At 37.4% G+C, this 20,913-nt stretch overlaps 1 pseudogene; it reads right to left on the reverse strand.

Annotated features, from left to right (window-relative positions):
• Window positions 1–14,511: 14,511 nt before the first annotated feature.
• On the reverse strand, window positions 14,512–15,459 carry LOC114099497 (tumor protein D54-like; annotated as a pseudogene).
• Between the last annotated feature and the right edge of the window lie 5,454 nt (window positions 15,460–20,913).

Raw genomic sequence — 20,913 nt, forward strand, 5'->3', positions numbered from 1 at the left:
TTTTCCTCTCTCTTTTTTTCATTCCTTTTTCTCTATCTCTTACCCCTTTTGTTCCTTCTTCTTTTCTTTTTACTTTTCTTCCTCCTTGTCTTCCTCTCCCAACCTCCCAAGTGTTACCATTTCTTCTACTGTAATTTACTAAATGCAAATAGGTGATTGTTTCTATGCTTATTATTGTCCTCCCACTTACTTAGCTACCCTAAAATACCTCCTGTCTATTCTCCTACTAATAACCCCCTTCATTAGAGTTCTCCTCCAAAGTAGCTAAGATATATTAACCCCCATACTCTCATATCTTTCCCCCTAAACATAAAGTCTTAAGCCCAACCCTCAGTTCTCTATATGCCACCAGAATCTGTATGCCTTTTATGAAGCTAATGAATATATTTAAAATTATAATTGAATCCAACATCTCTAGACATTGTCTCCCATCAAAAAGGAGAGATCTCAGAACTATACAAGAGCAATACAAATCTATAGGAGAAAAATAATAACACAACAGTTAATTGGAACTGGAAAGAAACGTGAGCAACATGAAAAAAAAACAAGGAAAGAAAGGACCACAAACAATGCAGGACAATTCAACAATAGAAGAGATAATAGCTACAGGAGAAAGAATGTCAGATAAAGATATCAATATATACGTGGTTCAGATGATCTGGATTCTCAAGGAAGACTTTAGACAGCAAATTCAGACAATGAAAGATCACTTTGACAATGAATTACATAAACAAATCCAAGAAGCAAAAGATCAACTCTACAAGGAGATAGAGGTCATACAAACAACAACAACAACAACAACAACAAAACCCCAGAAATCCTGGAAATGAAGGAAATAATAAACTAAATTAAAATCTCAAATGAGAGTATCACCAGCAGAGTAGAACACTTAGAAGACAGAACATCTGACAACTAAGACAAAGTAGATCATCTCGAAAAGAGTGTAGACAGCTCAGAAAGACTGATAAGAAACCACAAACAGAACATCCAGGAAATTTGGGATAACATAAAGAGAACAAATTTAAGAGTTATTGGGATAGAGGAAGGTATAGAGGTCCAAACCAAAGGAATGAGCAATCTGTTCAATGAAATAATTTTAGAAAACTTTCCAGGCATGAAGAATGAAATGGAAATACAAATCCTAGAAGCCAACAGGATGCCAAATGTACAAAATCACAAGAGATCCACACCAAGATACATTATAATGAAAATGTCCAACACACAGAACAAGGAGAGAATTTTAAAAGCCACAAGAGAAAGGAAGCAGAATACATTTAGGGGTAAACCTATGAGGTTAACGGCTGATTTTTCAACACAGACTCTGAATGCTAGAAGATCCTGGAACAACATATTTCAAATGCTGAATGATACTGGGTTCCAACCAAGAATCTTGTATCCAGCAAAATTAAGATTCAGGTTTGAAGATGAAATAAAAACCTTCCATGATAAATAAAATTAAAAGAATTTGTAGCTAGAAAACTGGCACTTCAAAACATCCTTGGCAAAACATTACATGAAGAGGAAATGAAAAATAACAATGAAAATCAACAGCAGTAGGTAGTACAGTAAAGGAAAAAACTAATCAAAGAGAAAAAGCAAATCAAGTTAAATAACAAAAATAAACAAATATGGCTGGAAATACAAATCATATCTCAATAGTAACCCTAAATATTAATGGCTTAAAACTCACCAATCAAAAGACATAGGCTAGTAGACTGGATAAAAAAAAAGATCCAACAATATGCTGCCTATAGGAGACTCATCTGATAGGAAAAGACATACACAGAATGAAGGTGAAAGTTAAAAGTTGAAAGGTCCACTCTCATGGACCTCAGAAGCAAGCAGGGGTGTCCATACTCATAACAAATAAAATAGATTTCAAGCCAAAGTTAATCAAAAAGGATAAAGAAGGGCATTACATACTGCTCAAGGGAACCATACATCATAAAAACATAACAATAATTAATATATATGCCCCCAAACCATGGTGCAGCTATCTTCATCAAACAAACTCTTCTCAATTCAAAAGACAAATAGACCACAATAATTATGGGAAATTTTAACACAACTCTCTCACCACTGGACAGATCTTCCAAACAAAAGTTGATTTAAAAAACTATAGAACTCAATAACACAATTAATAACTTAGACTTAATTGACATATATAGAATATAACAACCAATATCAAGCAGATACACTTTTTTTCTCAGCAGCACATGGATCCTTCTCAAATATAGACCATATATTATGCCATAGGGCAACTCTTAGCAAATACAAAGGAGTAGAGATATTACAATGAATTTTATCTGATCATAATGGAATGAAATTGGAAATCAATGATAAAATAAGGAAGAAAAATTTCTACATCACATGGAGAATAAACAATATGCTACTGAATGAATAACGGGTTACAGAAGACATCAAGGATGAAATTAAGAAATTCTTAGAGACAAATGAAAACACAGACACAACAAATAAAAATCTCTGGGACACTATGAAAGCAGCACTAAGAGGAAAATTCATTGCATGGAGTTCATTTCTTAAAAGAAGCAAAAGCCAACAAATAAATGACCTCACACTACATCTCAAAGCCCTAGAAAAAGAACAAATCAGCAGAAAACGCAGTAGAAGGCAAGAAATAATTAAAATCAGAGCTAAAATCAATGAAATTGAGAAAAAGAAAAAAAATTGAAAAAAATTGACAAAACCAAAAGTCGGATCTTTGAAAAAATAAATTAGATTGATAGACCTTAGCCATGCTAATGAAAAGAAGAGAGAGAACCCAAATTACTAGTATATGTGATGAAAAAGGCATTATCACATCAGACACTACAGAAATACAGAAGATAATTAGAAATTATTTTGAAACCTTATACTCCAATAAAATAGAAGATAGTGATGGCATCAATAAATTCCTTAAGTCATATGATCTGCCCAGATTGAGTCAGGAAGATATACACAACTTAAACAGACCAATATCAAGTGAGGATACAGAAGAAGCCATCAAAAGATTATCAACCAAGAAAAACCGAGGACCAGATGGATATACAGCAGGATTTACAAGACCTTTAAAGAAGAACTAATTCCAATACTCTTCAATCTATTTCAGGAAATAGAAAAAGAGGGAGTACTTTCAAATTCATTCTATGACGCCAACATCACCCTGATTCCAAAACCAGACAAAGACATTTCAAAGAAAGAAAACTTCAGACCGATATCTCTAATGGATATAGATGCAAAAATCCTCAATACAATTCTGGCAAATCAAAAACATATCAAAAACATCAAAAAGATCGTGCACCATGATCAAGTGGGATACATCTCCGGGATGCAAGGTTGGTTCAACATACGGAAATCAATAAATGTAATTAATCTCATCAATAGACTTAAAGATAAGAATCATATGATCATCTTGATAGATGCAGAAAAAGCATTTGACAAAATACAGCACCCCTTTATGTTCAAAACACTAGAAAAACTAGGAATAACAGGAACTTACCTCAACATTGTCAAAGCTATCTATGCTAAACCTCAGGCCAGCATCATTCTAAATGGAGAAAAACTGAAGGCATTCCTTCTAAAATCTGGAACAAGACAGGAATGCCCTCTCCCCACTTCTATTCAACATAGTTCTTTAAGCACTGGCCAGAGCAATTATACAGATGAAAAAAAATTAAAGGAATAACTATAGGAGAAGATAATTAGAAATTATTTTGAATATATTTGTTGATGATAGGATTCTATGCCTAGAAGACCCAAAAAACTCCACGAAGAAACTTCTAGAACCATTAAATGAATTCAGCAAAGTGACAGGATATAAAATTAACACCCCAAATCAAAGACATTCCTGTGTATCAGTGACAAATGCTCTGTAAAGGAAATATTGAAAACTACCCCATTCACAATATTTAAAAAAAAACTTGGGAATCAACTTAACAAAAGAGGTGAAAGATCTATACAATGAAAACTATAGAAGCCTAAAGAGAGAAATAGAAGAAGACCTTATAAGATGGAAAGATCTACCTTGCTCATGGATAGGCAGAATTAATATTATTAAATGGCCACATTACCAAAAGCACTATAGAGATTCAATTCAATTTTGATAAAAATCCCAGTGGTATTCCTCACAGAAATAGAAAAAGCAATTATGAAATTCATCTGGAAAAATAAGAGACCCAGAATAGCTAAAGAAATTCTAAGCAGGAAGAGTGAAACAGGTGGTATACCAGATCTTAAACTATACTACAGAGCAATAGTAACAAAAACAGCATGGTACTGGCACCAAATAGGCTGATAGACCAATGGTACAGAATAGAGGACACAGAGAGTAACCCACAAAATTGCAATTATCTTATATTAGACAAAGGTGCTAAATGCATGCACTGAGAAAGGATAGCATCTTCAACAAATTGTGCTGGTAAAACTGGAAATTCATATGCAACAAAATGAAATTGAATCTCTATCTTTCACCATGCACAAGAGTTAACTCAAAATGGATCAAGGATCTAGGAATTAACCCAGAGACTCTGTGTCTAATAGAAGAAAAAGTAGGCCCTAATCCCATCACATGGGGCTAGGCCCCAATTTCCTTAATAAGACACCTATAGCACAAGAATTAAAACCAAGAATCAACAAATGGGATGAATTGAAACTAAAAAGTTTTTTCTCAGCAAGAGAAATAATATGTGGGGTGAATAGGGGGCCTACATCCTGGGAACAAATTTTTATACACAGAACTCAAAATGCTAAACACCAAAAAAAACAAATAACCAAATCAATAAATGGGCCAAGGACCTGAACAGACACTTCTCAGAAGAGTATATACAATCAATCAACAAATATACAAAAAATGCTCATCATCTCTAGCAATCAGAGAAATCCAAATTAAAACTACTCTAAGATACCATCTCATTCCAGTAAGAATGACAGCCATTATGAAGAAAAACAACAACAAGGGCTGGCGAGGAAGTGGGGAAAAGGTACACACTCATACACTACTGGTGGGACTGCAAATTGGTGCAGCCAATTTGGAAAGCAGTATGGAGATTCCTTGGAAAGCTGGGAATGGAACCACAACTTGACCCAGTATTCCTCTTCTCGGACTATACCCAAAGGACCTAAAAAGAGCATACTACAGGGACACAGCCACATCAGTGGTTATAGCAGCACAATTCACAATAGCTAGACTGTGGAGCCAATCTAGATGCCCTTCAACGAATGAATGGATAAAAAATGTGGCATTTATACACAATGGAATATTACTCAGCACTAAAAAATAACAAGATTGTGGCATTTTCAGGGAAATGGATGGCATCAGAGCAGATTATGCTAAATGAAGTTAGCCAATTCCTAAAAAACAAATGCCGAATGTCTTCTCTGATATAAGGGGGATGACTCAAAATGAGGTAGGGAGGGAGAGCATAGGAGGAAGATTACCTCTAGATAGGGAAGAGGGGTGGGAGGGAAAAGAAGGGAGAAAGGGAATTACATGGATGGTGGAAGGAGATCCCATCATTATACAAAATACATGTATGAAGATATGAGAGAAAAAGAAAAAAAAGAAGAATAGCATTACCTTGGATTAGGTAGAGAGAAGGGATTGGAGGGGAGGAAAGGAGATGGGGGATATGAAAGATAATAGAATGAAACAGACATTATCATTACTGTGTTATATATGTGACTGCATGACCAATATGATTCTGCAACCTGTGCACTCAGAAAAATGAGAAATTATATCCCATCTGATTCAGATGTATGATATATCAAAGTCATTGTACTGTCGTGTATAATTAATTAAAACAAATAAAAAAATTTAAAAAACTAAGAAACTATAGAACTAAATGATACAATCAATAATTTAGACTTAATAGACATATATAAAATATTTCTTCCATCAACAAGCAAATATACTTTTTTTCTCAGAAGAATATGGCTCCTTCTCTAAAATAGACCATATTTTAGGCCATAAAGCAACTCTTAGTAAATAAAAAAACAGGGATGATACCCTGCATTCTATCAGACCACAATGGAGTAAAATTAGAACCCAATGATAAAATAAAAAATACAAGATACTGTAACAAATGGATACTAAATAATACATAATTGAATGATGAATGGATAGTAAAAGAAATCAAGGATGAAATAAAAAATTCTTAGAGGTAAATGAGAACACTCATACAACATATCAAAATCTCTGGAACACTATGAAGGCAGTACTAAGAGGAAAGTTTATTGCATTGAATACATTCATTAAAAAAGGTCAACAAATAAATGACCTAACACTACATCTCAAAGCTCTAGAAAAAGAAGAACAAATAAACAAAAGCAGTAGAAGATAGGAAATAATTAAAATCAGAGATGAAATTAATGAAACTGAAACAAAAGAACAATTAAAAAATTGACAAAACAAAAAGTTGGTTCTTTGAAAAAATAAATAAAATAGATAAGCCCTGACCATGCTAACAAAGAGAAAACCCAAATACTAATACAAGATGAAGGAGGAAATATCACAAAGGACACATCTGAAATACAGAAAATAATTAGAAAGTATTTTGAAAATTTATACTCTAATTAAATAGAAAATATCAAAGACATCAACAAATTTCTAGAGACATATGACCTACCCAAACTGAATGAGGAGGTTATACATGATTTAAACAGATCAATTTCAAGTCATGAAATAGAAAATGCCATCAAATCTACCAAAGAAGAAAAGACCAGGATCAGATGGATTCTCAGCTAAGTTCTACAAGACTTTCAAAGAAAAATTAACATCAATACTTTTCAAAGTACACCATGAAATAGAAAAGGAGGAAACCTCATTTTATGAGGCTAATATCACCCTGAAACCAAAACCAGACAAGAACACATCAAGATTAGTAAATTTCAGACCAATATCCCTGATAAACATAGATGCAAAAATCCTCAATAAAATTCTGGCAAATCACACATAGTAAACATATTTAAAAGGTAATGCAACGCAATCAAGTGGGGTTTATCCCAGGGATGCAGGGTTGTTTCAACATACAAAAATCAATAAACATAATTCATCATATTAGTAGACTTAAGAACAAGAATCATATAATCATCTCAATAGATGCAGAAAAAGCATTTGACAAAATACAGCACACCTTCATGTTCAAAACACTAGAAAAACTAGGTATAGTAGGAACATATCTCAACACTGTAAAAGCTATATATGCTAAACCCAAGGCCAGCATCATTCTAAATGGAGAAAAATTGAAAGCATTCCCACTAAAAACTGGAACAAGACAAGGATGTGCTCTTTCACCACTTCTATTCAACATCATCTTTGAATCCCTAGTCAGAGCAATTAGACAAAAGAAAGAAATTGAAGGGATACAAATAGGTAAAGAAGGACTCAAATTATCACTATTTGCTGATGACACGATTCTATCTCTAGAAGATCTAAAAAATTCATCAGAAAACTTAGAACATTTTAGAATAAATGAATTCAGCAAAGTAGCAGGATATAAAATTGACACTCATGAATCAAACCCATTATTATACATCAGCAATGAATCCACTGAAAGAAAAATTAGGAAAACTATTCCATTCACAATAGCCCCAAAACAAAACAAAACACCTGGAAATCAATCTAACAAAAGAGGTGAAAGACCTCTATAATAAAAAAAAGAAATTGAAGAAAATCTCAGAAGATGGAAATATCTCCCATGCTCCTGGACAGGCAGAATTAATATTTTCAAAATGGTCATTTTACAGATTTAATGCTTTACAAAAGCATTATACAGATTTAATGCAATTTCTATTAAATTCCCAATGACATTCTTTATAGAAATAGAAAAAGCAATCATGAAACTTATTTGGAAAAATAAGAAACCCAGAATAGCTAAGGCAATCCTTAGCAAGAAAAGTGAAGCAAGAGGCATCACAATACAAGACCTTAAAGTATATTACAGAGATATAGTAACAAAAATGGCATGGTATTGGCACCAAATAGACTTGTAGACCAGTGGTATAGAATATAGGACAAAGAGACAAACCCACATAAATATAGTTATGTCATACTAGATAAGGGTACCAAAAACATTCACTGGAGCAAAGGTAGCCTATATAACAAATTGTGCTGACAAAACTGGAAATTCATATGTAGCAAAATAAAATTAAACCTCTATCTCTCACGCTGCATAAAAATCAACTCAAAGTGGATCAAAGACTTAGGCATTAGAACAGAGATCCTGTGCCTAATAGAGAAAAAAAAAATAGGCCCAATCTTCACCACGTTGGCCTAGGATATGACTCCCTTAACAAGACTCCTAAAGCACCAGAAGTAAAATCAAGAATCAATAAATGGAATGGATTCAAATTAAAAAGCTTCTTCTCAGCAAAGGAAACAATAATGTGAAGAGAGAGCCTACAGATTGAGAGAAAAACCTTTACCACATGCACCTACAATAAAGCATAATCTCTAGGATATATAAAGAACTCAAAAAACTTAACACCAAAAAACAAACAAACAAACAAACAATAAATGGGCTGAGGAACTGATCAGACATTTCACAGAAGAAGAAATACAAATGATTAACAAATATATGAAAAAGTGTTCAACAAATGCAAATGAAAACTACTCTTAAGATTTTATCTCACTCCTGTCAGAATGGGAATCATCAATAAAACAGGCAACAATAAATGTTGAAGAAGATGTGGTGAAAAAGGTACACTCATACATTGCTGGTGGGACTGCAAATTGGTGTCAACCACTATGGAAAGCAGTATGGAGATTCCTCAGAAAACTGGGAATGGAACCACCATTTAACCTAGCTGTCCCACTCCTTGGTTTATACCAAAAGGACTTAAAATCAGCATACTATACTGACACAGCCACATCAATATTTATAGCAGCTCAATTCACATTAGCTAGACTATGGAACCAACCTAGGTGTTCTCAATAGATGAAACTATGGAGATGCAAGAATGAATCCTATGTATGATATATTGTGATATGTGTGTCAATTTCACATTGAAAATTGAAGTTAAAATACCCTTTAAAATTAGTACACAAGTACATGGATTGAGGCAAATATGGTTTAGATGTAGAGGTAAAAGGGGTAATATCAAATTTTGTAATGAGCTAGGTTTAGGGTTTGAGAATGATGATCAATATGGGAAAAAGTGAATTACATAAGAATATACTTGTGAAAATATGTGTGAAATCATGTAAAAATATGCAGGATCTGACCAACAGAAGAGTAACCTGTGAGTTTTATGAATATATATTTTGCAAATATGAGTACACATGGATAAATCCTATATATATTATGATATGTATGTGAATTTAACAGGGAAAATTAAAATGAGAAGTCAAGTATAATATAAATTAGTATTCCTGTATATGGATATAATGCAGATTAATTATGCATGCAGAGGAATGGTAATGGAAATATAAAATTTTGTACTGAGCTAGGGTTAAGGGTTAGATAATTAGGATTAATATAGGGAAATGTGAATTTTCATAAGAATGTACTTGTGAAAATATTTTTGAAAACTTATATAAATATACAGAATCTGACACGGGAAGGGTCAATATGAGTCATACATTTCAGAAATATTGCAAGGTATTGATGAATCTGATCTATGAAAAATGGTGATATGTATGCAAATTTAACATTGAAAATTGAAAACAGAAATTAGAATAACATTTTAACATCCATATTTGTGTACATGGCTGTAAGTCACATTAGGTTTAGATATAGAGGTATGTAAATTATAATAACATATTTTGAACTGAGATGGGTTAGGGTTAGAGAATCAAGAATGAATTATGATAAATATGCACAACTAAAAATAATTAAAAAAGAATGAATTATGAATATTCATTAGGATGTACTTGTGAATATATTCAATGAAAAATATATACATATATAAAGGATCTGACATAGGGAAGAGTGAAATGTGAGTTCTATGAAGATATATTTTGTAAATATGGGGACACATGCATGAATTCTATATATATTATATTGAAAATTTAACATTGAATATTGAAAAGAGAAGTCAATAACACTCTAAAATTTATATTTATATACATGGATTTAAGTCAAATTAGGTCTAGATATAGAGGCATGGAATAGGTTCTGATAGGTTACATCAAATTATGTTTTAAGATAGGCTTAGATTTATAAGATTAAAATTAATATGGGTAAAATGAATATTCATGAGAAGGTACTTTTGGAATTATGTGTAAAAATATATAAGTATACAAAATCTGACACAGAGTAGATTAATTTGTTAGTCCTATGACTATAGTTTTGTAAATATTGGGATGCAAGGATGAATCCTATATATGATATATAGTGATATGTATGCAAATATATCCTTGAAAATTATAAATAGAAGTTAAACTACAATTCAAAATCCATATTCATGTACATTGATTTAAGTCACATTAAGATTAGATATACAGGTTTGGAAGAGGTAATATCAACTTTTGTACTGCTTAGGGTAGGGATTAGAGAATTAAGATTAATATGGGGAAATATAAATGTTCATGAGTATGTACTTTTGAAAATATATGTTAAAGCATATATAAATATAGACAATGAGACACAGGGAAGAATAAATGTGAATCCTATTAATTTATATTTTGTAAATATGGGGACACATGGATGAATAGTATCTATGATAAATTGTTATATGTATGCAAATTTAACATTGAAAATTGAAAATAGATGTCAAAATAGGCATGGATTACAACATTCAAGATTCTGGATTTCTCTCCATTTTAGGCAAATGACTTGAAAACCTCTCATATCTTGAATTAAAAAAAAAAAAAACTGTTGTGGGGGACACTTTCAAAAGCAGTTGCATTGGCCAGGTGCAATAATGTGCTCCCATTCTCCCAGTGACTTGGGAGACTGAAGAGAATCTTAAATTCAAGGGTGACCCCAGCAAAAATTAAAAGGGCTCAGTGGTAAATCATCCCAGGGTTCAATTACCAACATTAAAAAAATGCTATATTGAAACAATCATTGATTCCTTTCAATTCAACTTAATATATAGTCTTCCAGTGATATCTCATGTAAAATGACACTAGCTCTTCCATCTATTGGACACTGATATGAGGCAAGTCCCTCTACCATAATGAGAAATCATTTCCTTTTGTAAAATGAATGGGGATTACTACATTTGTGCCAGGTAGAGCCCATTTTTTTTCCAGTAAATTTGCCTGTAAATGCTACAGCTGTATAGTATAGAAATAAAAAGCATGATGTCATTTTTAAAGGCCATATCCTAAAAGGCAATCTCCTAAAAGGCAAACTATCTTTACTTACTTTGTTTGACTGAAAGTTGAAGTATTTTTATCCACTATTGTTTCTTTAAGTTGATATTTTGCTGATTTATTATTAGAGAAAGAAGTTTGGGGAAAAAAAGAGTTTCATTTTAAAGAGAATCCAAAATGATAATTAATCACATCTTTAAATTCAGTGTCAAGTTCATAAATTTGAAGTGAATGAAGTGGCAAGCTTCTGTCTTAGATAAATTAAATGGCACCTGTGACATTACTGAGTTAAGCACTGTAAACTTCTGAGAGTACCATCTAGGAAATATTTTACAGTTAGGTTATTTTATCTGTGAAATTCTCATCATTATTCAAATAATGAAATCCCATGGAAGATGCTTGTGGTGCAATATGCTGAATTAGGAAATGCTTTCAAACAGGTATATTTAGATATATTTTAAGCCACACATGAGAACATAGGAATCTGAAAATGCAAAAAGTAGGTCTTTTGTGATAAATAAAAACAAAAATTTTGATTCCAGATAGTTACTGAGCCTAGCCCAAATTTAAATATTTTATTTAGAGACAGGGTATTACTGAGTTGCTTAAGTCCTCTCCAAGTTGCTCAGGCTGGCTTTTAACTCAGAATTCTCTTGCCTGAGGCTCCAGAGCCACTGGGATTATAGGCATGCACCCCTATGCCCAGCTTGGTGGTATATGTTTGTGTTATTCCAAGTGAGATGCATGGACCAGCAGCATAATGTAACCTGGGGGATCATAAGACATGTGGAGTCTCAGGTCCAATCCTCAGGCCTACTTAATTAGAATCAATTTTTTTTTCATGATTCTTACCAAGTTTTACATTAAACTCCAGGGAATGCTGGTGTGGAATGTGAGTTCTAGAAACTAACTAGCTCAATTTCAATCTCAATTTCCTTACTAACTGTGTGGCACTGGGCAGGAAATTAAATCTCAGTGATGTTTTCTCATTTGTTAAATGCAAATAGTAATAGTAATTAAGACATATGGATGTTTTATAAATCAAGTAAGTAAATAAATTAATGGGATGTTGTCAGGTACCTTTTAGCACTCAGTGAATGCTTGTTTTGTTTTTGTTCTGGGGATTGAATTCAGAGAAGTTTAACCACTGATCCAAATCCCTATCCCTTTTTATACTTTATTTAGAGACAGGGTCTCACCAAGTTGCTGAGGCTGGCTTTGAATTTGTGATCCTCCTGCCTCAGTCTCCAAGTCTGCTGAGATTGCAGGTTTGTGCTGGTGCATTGGGCACTCAGTGAATGCTTTTTATTTCTTTCTCTAATTCTCTGACAATCTACAAATCATATTCAAATATTGCATTTTGATATTGACATGATTACATAATATTTTCTAATCTGTATGTTAAATATTTATTTAATTTTTAATATTCATATAGGTATTTAAAAAAATAAATTAAGTTGGTTGAAGATCATGGTAACTGTCTGTAATCTTAGTTAATCAGGAGAGTGAGGAGGGAGAATCACAAGTTTGGGGCAGCATGGGCAACAGAGTGAGACCTCATCTCAAAATAAAACACAAAATAAAAATAAGAAAAAATGTCACTAATATTTCATTAGGATTTTCTGAAATTGTATTAAAATATTTGGGCTGTGATGCCCTTAAAAAAACTTGTTAAAAGACAAGCACACTTGTTAAAAGCCGGGCACAGTGGCACATGCCTGTAATCCCAGCAGTTTGCAAGCCTAAGGCATGAAGATCATGAATTTAAAGGCAGCCTCAGCAACTTAGGCACTAAGTAATTAGTGACATTGTGTCTCAATATAAAATATAGGAAATAAAAGCTGGGAGCAAGGTGCAATGGCATACACCTGCAATACCAGCACCCAGGAGGCTGAGGCAAAAAGATTGCAAGTTCAAAGCCAGCCTCAGCAACCTAAGCCAGGCCTTCAGTAAATTATTGAGAAAAAAGTCTGGTAATATTTTGCAGTCCACTGAAGTCTGTTTGAATAGAATTGACCTTTTGAATTCTCATGTAAAAAGGAACATAACTGTGAAAATCTTTGCTGCTAAGTTACTCCAGTGCCTGCCACTCAAATCAATGCATTATTGAACAACAACATAAAAGCCACATTGATGTTTAACATGTGAAATGACTTCTATCACATATTTCATGGTGAGGGAAAAGTTTTTTTTTTAAATTTCAAAAAATGAGGCCACTTGGGGTTTAGACATTTCCAAGAAAAAATCATAATATCTTCTCTATGAGACCAATATGGAGTCTGCAACTGAATGCCACTAAATTCTTTCTAAAACGGAATTTTTCCAAATGTTTTTAATTTTCACCAGTATTACACTTTTCAGAAAATTCTTTTTGATTAATTTATATAAAGGAGAAACCAAAATAAGATTGACCTAATATTCTAATTTTGTATTTTAAAAAAAATTCATGGGGGCTACAAAGGATTGATCACAGGGGTTATTAACCAATGACCCTTATGACCAGCCCTTTTAAATTTTTATTCTGCAATGGTATCACTAAATTTCATAGGGCTTTGCCGAGACTGGACTCAAACTTGTGATCCTTCTGTCTCACCTCTCTAACTGCTGGTATTGTAGGAGTGCACCACCACACCCAGCATTATTTCTTCTTCTTCTTCTTGTTCTTCTTCTTGTTCTTGTTCTTGTTCTTCTTCTTCTTCTTTAACAAATTTTATTTTTTGAAAAGTTCATTGCATTTAAAAAATAGTGAATCTGCTTCTGTCAAAGCTAGGACATTAGTGTAACAATCAGGCAGCTGCTGACAATGTTTCCTTTCTGGGGTCTCAGAAAATGGACAGTTCTCTCATTCAGCATTTCCAGATAAAATGTGGCCAAGAAGTGCCCTGGGTGATTATTTCTTTCTGTGAGTCAGGGAGGAGAAAGGGAGAACAGAAAATGCCACTCGTTTTATACTCAGTATGCTTCTTCCCTCCATCCTAGTGAGCTCACAAAACTCCCAAAGGGAGTGTGGGCTTTGGCTCAGCACCCTCTGGACCTTCCACGCTGTCCACCTCCTGTGGCCCTGGCAAGGACAGCACAGCAATCTGTTGATCTACTGACTTCAGTGTAAACATCTATGCACAAGATTGCTCTCTAATCATGTGAAGGCAGCAGCCGTATCTGCGTGTGAACGGGCACCAATGTCCTCAAAGCTGGCCACTGGCTTGCCCTGGCTGGTGGCCCTGTTGCTCAGTTGTGGTCATGATGATGAGGAAGTGCTTGCTATAGGTGATGCTGCTGCAGGCTTAGAAAGGTGCAGGTCCCGGCAGTGGCTGGTCACCACCCCCTGTCGGGGAAGGGAGGCTGGCACTGACATTCCCTCTGCCACCCACAACCTTGGATTTTATGGTTCCCACTCGATCTTCACAGGACTTGAAGGTGGCAGAGTTCCTCAAGTCTCCAAGCTTCCTGCTGATGGCAGAGCCCATGGTAGACAGGGCAGCAGATGTCTTCTGTCCTGCCTGTGAGAGGGTTTCCTGGGTCTTCTTGTAGAGGTCAGACTGGGTCACTTTCTCATTCCACTCTCCAAGTTTCTCAGAAGTTCTCACATAGGCGTTAGAGACCTGCACATTTTTCCAACTCCTGGACAGGTTCTGCTTCAGCGCCCCCGCCCAAGGTAGAGAGGCCCAGCCTCCTCTTCAGCTCTCCACAATTCCTCTCTTTGGCTTCCAGGACTGTCGCGACCCCTTGCCTGCAAGGAAGACGCAACACTCGGGGAATCTTCTTTCAGCAGTTTATTCAGGTCCCTGATATTTCTTATTCTCTCTTCTTCTTTTCTTCTCTCTTCCGGATGCCCCTCCCAGCCTTAATAAAGCATCCCAAGCCCCAATGCAAAGCTGCCACGTGGAGCTTTCTCACAGGGTGGTGAAGAATCATGTGCCAACTCTCTCAGATAAGGAGTTGTTTGTCACATACCACAGCGGAGCCAGCGCCATCTCGTAATGGTGACCATAGTCTGCAGAAACAGCAGAAGCGGCTCACCACACAGGACCTGTCATAGAGTGACAATTTCTTCTTCCACCTTGGCAAGCTTGGCTCTCAGCTCCTCCTCCTCAGCCTCTGTCAACCCTCAACAGCAGGAGTCCGGGCAGTCATATCATGAAGTCAGACAACAGACCTTTATTAGGAGAATTCAGGTTGATATCTTGGCCGGCAGAGTCCATGTTCATGCGCCAGCTGGGCCGCAGCTGGTATCCGGGCTTGGGTCACTAGCGCCACTGGAACCTAGGGGCGGCACCGGGAGTCACCCACCCCAGCATTACTTCTTAGAAATAAAATACATATAGTTTATTAAAGAGATTCCTGTTCTAATTAGCAAAGACTATTATGAATGATTTATTTTTTTCTATGCAAGGAATCTTTACCTTAAATTATATCTCATTAAATAAATCTTTATTCTATTGAGTAAAGGAGGAAAAAGAGAAAAAGATTTCAGTGCTTTTGGGGATTCTCAGGGAATGGACCTGGGATAGGATACCTTAGCAACAGGTTGGAGCAGGAGCAGTTTATCTTGGTAAGGGTGAAGCAAGGACTTTGGAACTATTAACATTTCAATCTCCCTGGGGTAATTTCCAACTTCTCAGACCTAAACCAGCCTCCATTTTTGCAATCCACCCCAATTACTTACCTACACTGATTGCCTTTCTTTATTGCTTCAAACGTACCAGCAAATACAGGTGGCTGAAGTCATGAACTAGGAGAGGCCAGTGCCATCTGAGTCATGTTGAAGCCTGATTTACATGGCAAAAATATAAATATTTTGTAAATATTATTGCTGTTGATTTTCTAAATGATTTATAATTTATTCTCTATATATGATAATTAGAAAAATTTATGCATTTAATCAGCAATTTTAGTAGCTATTCATTGGGAATACAACTAGAAAATTCTAGAGTTGTATTCCCAACGATCACAACTTCTACATAAAAACAAAACTTTTTCCTAAGAATACATGATTGAAGACAAAGGAGGCAACAGATGTCCTTTAAAATGTACTTAAAGAGCTGATTAGGGAGAAATTTCTGTTAGGTTGGTTTGAGATGATTAAGCAACCCATGTGAGCCAAAGAACCACCAATCAGGTGCATCTCCTGGATCTTAGCCAGCTCCCTTTGACCAACCCCAGTAAGACAAGAGACTCTAAAAACCCCTTTTCCTGTCTCAAGCCCTCCCTTTCTTCCCTAAGCCCAATAAATATTCCAGTGTGGTTGAGACCCATGCAGTTCTCCTCAGACCCTCTTTTTACATGCTCTGCTAGTCTGAGGGTTCCACCTGGGAGCAAAATCTCAATAAAGCCTCATCAGTGGCCTTTTTAAATCTGCCTCCTTTTGGTCACTGATACCTGACCTTACATCTTGTACCAAAACCTGGATTTTTGGGCCTCCTCCATACCTTACATTTGGGGATTGAGGTCCACCCTCCTCCCTTCAAATGAACCAGGAAATTCCTAAGCTGCTTCTTCTTTTCCTTCCCCTTCATCCAGGCTGACATGTGTGGGGTAAGTTCCCTCATTTCCCCTGACCTTCCAGCCCCTCTCCATTCATGGGGGGTCTATCTATAAGTCACAGGCATTCCATAGACCCCCACCCATTTCGTTCAAGGCCCTGAGAACTGTGGAGACATCCCAGTCCTCATGTGAGACACTCTGATCTATTTGGCCCCCAATGGGTTGCAGGGATGCCTCAACCCTTGCCTGTCCCTTATCCATTCCTTGGGTGAGTGTGATTAGAATTTGGGACACCTTTTTCTGCTCTCACTCCCCCACTAGGGTACCAGAAGGTCATGGGAAACACCAAGTTCTCCTTAGACCCCAAAACTCTCTTGGATGTCTATATTCAAATTTTGCCAAGTTAGGACTCACTCAAGACCTATGCCATTTTATTCCACCATGGTCTTTTATTCCACTGTGGCCTGGCCCCAGTGTGACTTAGACAATGAGTCACAATGGCCCCCAGAAGGAACTTCTGATTTTAAACCCTCACTTAATTGGACAATTTCTTTCACTGGACAGGGAAGTAGGCAAAAGTTCCTTACATCTCAAGGTGCGTTCAGGCTTTTTGAGGTCTGCTCCTGTCCTCCCCTCTGCTCTAACTGTTCTATTGCTAAAGTTTTCCTTTCTAGGGAACCCCTTTCCCATTGTTCTTCTACTTCTCCTTTCTTATTCTCAGATCCACCGAGCTGCTCTCAGGCCCACATTCCTGTCTTCCCCCTCCCTACTAAGGCCAATCCTCTCCCACCTCCCCTTCCACAACTGCACTCTCCCCTTCCCCTCCTGCTGCTACCACAGCTCCTCCTCCCTCACTCCAGGATTCTCCCCCTCCTCTCCCTCCTCCTCTCCCTTCTCCTCTCCTGCAGCCATGATTCCTCCATCCTATCCAGTTTCTCTCCTAGACAGAGATGTTCTCCAACTACTAGGAGCCACCCTCCAACTACACCCCAAGAATACTACCACCATCTTATTCTGCTTCTAATAACCTAACAGTACCTACTGTTCCACTGCCCCATGACCTAGTCAATCCCCTGGTCTGGGACACTCCAAGCTCGTCATAGCCTCCACAAGCCAGTCCGTATCCAGCTGAAATTACAAACTAAATTTTCTTTGTGTCCCCAATTTCCCATCTCCAAAACCTACAGGGAGGGACTTACACCCAGTTACTTGCCCAGAAACTCCTCATCTCTACTGACTCCCCCTGCAACACTCCCATATTGCCAATACACAAACCCACAGGTGCCTATCACTTAGTCCAGGACCTTCACCTAATTAGTGAAGCAGTTATTCCCATCCACTTGATGGTTCCAAACTCTTAAACTCTTCTTTCCCATATCCCCCTTTAAACCACTCACTTTACTGTCCTGGATCTTAAAGATGCCTTCTTTACAGTGCCTCTCCATCCTGACTCTTAATACTTCTTTGCCTTCACATGGGAAGACCCTACATCCTTTAGGTCTCAACAGCTGACATGGACAGCCCTACCCAAAGGCTTCAGGGACAGTCCCTTACCTCTTTGGGCAAGCCTTAGCATAGGCTAACTGCTTGTGGCTTGGGGGATAGCACTCTCTTACAGTTGGACAGAAGCCCTCCCTACCTCCAGGGAAACTGCTTATACCACCACTTCCATCTTCATTGAGCAGATCATTCCCAGGTTTAGACTTCCTGCCTCCATCCAGTCAGACAATAATCTGGCCTTCATTTCTCAGGTTGTTCAACTAGTCTCCAAAGGCCTCAACATCACTTGGAGGCTCCACATCCCCCCACTGGCCCCAATTCTCAGTTAAGGTTGGGACGGCTAACAACATTCTCAAGGATTATCTCACTAAACTTGCTATTGAGCTCAGGCTGCCCTGGCCCAATCTCCTGTCATTGGTCCTCACCGTAATTTGGGCAGCCCCTTGAACCCCCTCAGGCCTTAGTCCCTTTGAGCTACTTTATGGGTGCCCTTTCTTAATCAACCAAAGCCTTCCAGTCACTCCTACTCCCCTTGTGTCCTACATGCCCTATCTTACACTTCTACACAAATTTGTCTTCCATAGATGTTAGGCCAGCACTTACAAGACTTGTCTTCCTGTGCCATCTGTTACTTCAATCCCAGCACAACCACAAACTGAACTGGACCCTCTTCAACAAGGTTATGCAGTCTTACTTCGAGAGCTTCATCCATAATCTTTGGAACCTCACTGGACAGGACCTCATGCAGTCATACTTACTACCCCAATGGCAGCCAAACTTTTGGGCCACGCCCCCTGGTGGCTGCTGCCTTAAAAAAGCACCCTTCCAAATGTTCAGTCCTGGAATTCCACCACACTGGGGCCCACCAAACTCAAGATTTCTCGCCAACCCTCTTCTTCTTTTACTAATCATTAATCTCTCTCAAGCTTCTATCCCAACCCACAGATGGTGCTTCTACATCCAAGCGACATGGCAGTAGGATGGCACTACCCACTCTCAGTTTATGGGTCAAGATGATTGCCCTCCCACTGGCTTCAATTTGGTGATCACCCTTAACATTACTGGATTCAACTGGGCCACCTCATCCCACCTATGTTCAGCAATGCTATGCTTCATATCATACCAAACTGAGGAATCTTGTAAGTGCTGGCCTAACATCTATGGAAGGTGCCTTTATAATTCATGCAAGAAACACTTCCTAGATAAGCCTGGCTATAAGAAACTATTTGGGACCCATGGGAACTGAAATGGGCTTCTGGTGTTGATAGTAAATTCTATTCTTGGGGTTTGCCAAGCATCCCTCAAAATATGGAGAATATTATCAGAATATGGAGAACTTATATACAAGTATTCCTTCGAATTTACATAACCATCCAAGAGCAAGAGAAAGAACTCCAACACCAGCTGGATGCAGTTGCCCATCCTAAAGCTGACCCTTTCTCATGGATGGCCCTAATATGTCAGGCCTTCAGCTTCTCAATTTATGCAAAGTTAATAAAATTTCAGACTGTTTTCTCTGTACAGGTTTGGGTCAAACTCCATTAACTGTGATTCCCATTGATTTTTTTCTCAATACCTCAACCATACCACAAGGGCCCTCCTCTCTAGCCTTTGAGGAAATACCTCTTTTTTGTAACTCATAATTTCCCCTGCTGCTACACTTCCTCTGGTTCAGCACCCTGTGACCAGATTGTTCAAATTTCTCCCTTAACCTTTGTTATGCCGGGTTCTTTCTATGGTGCAATGGTACTCTAACAAAAAAATCTAAGCCTCAACATGCCCTTTGCTTTTTGTGTTCCTTCCACCTTGGTTCCTCAATTAATTCCGTACAGTGAGATGAATTAACATGGCTTGTCACTCCCTCCCTTTCCAGAACAAGATGGGGCCATCTTTCTACCTGTTGTAGTTGGACTCTCCCTGGCCTCCTCACTTGCTGCCTTTTGACTGGGGGTAGGAGGACTTGGTTATACAGTAACTGCTAGTCAGAAGCTTGAACAACAAATTCCAGAAGTGGTAGAGGCATTGGCCACCTCTTTTGCTTCCCTACAAAGGCAAATAACATCTATTGCCCAAGTTTTATTACAGAACTGTTGAGCCCTAGATCTCCTGATGGCAGACAAAGGAAGAACCCATCTATTTCCGAAAGAAGAATGCTGCTACTTTATCAATGAAACTGGATTGACCAAAAAGAATGTTGACACTCTTCATCATTTAGGTTCACCTGACAGCACGTGGGTGAAATTGCCAGAGTGACTTACAATCAGATGCTCCTACACCCCTACAGTCATCTCCCCACCAAACCAACACTTGACCCATCCCCTTTCCCCCAGCACCCCTAGCCAGCAGGAAATAGCCATATGGAATTCAATGCCCTATATCATCAAATAGGCCGGGATGTTAGGTCAGTTTGAGGTGATTAAGCAATCCGCGTGAGCAGAAAAACCACCAATCAGGAGCTGACACAACTACCTGTCAACCAACAGTGTCTCCTGGCCAATCCTGAATCTTAGCCAGCTCCCCACTACCAACCCCAGTAGGACAAGGGACTCTAAAAATACCTTTTCCTGTCCCAAGCCATCCCTTTCTGCCCTAAGCAGAAATAAAAATTCCAGTCCAGTCCAGCCCCATGAGCTTCTCCTCAGACCCTCTTTTTACCCACTCTGCTGGTCTGA

Source organism: Marmota flaviventris, chromosome 14 (genome assembly GCF_047511675.1).
Source record: "Marmota flaviventris isolate mMarFla1 chromosome 14, mMarFla1.hap1, whole genome shotgun sequence".
Classification (NCBI taxonomy): Eukaryota; Metazoa; Chordata; class Mammalia; order Rodentia; family Sciuridae; genus Marmota; species Marmota flaviventris.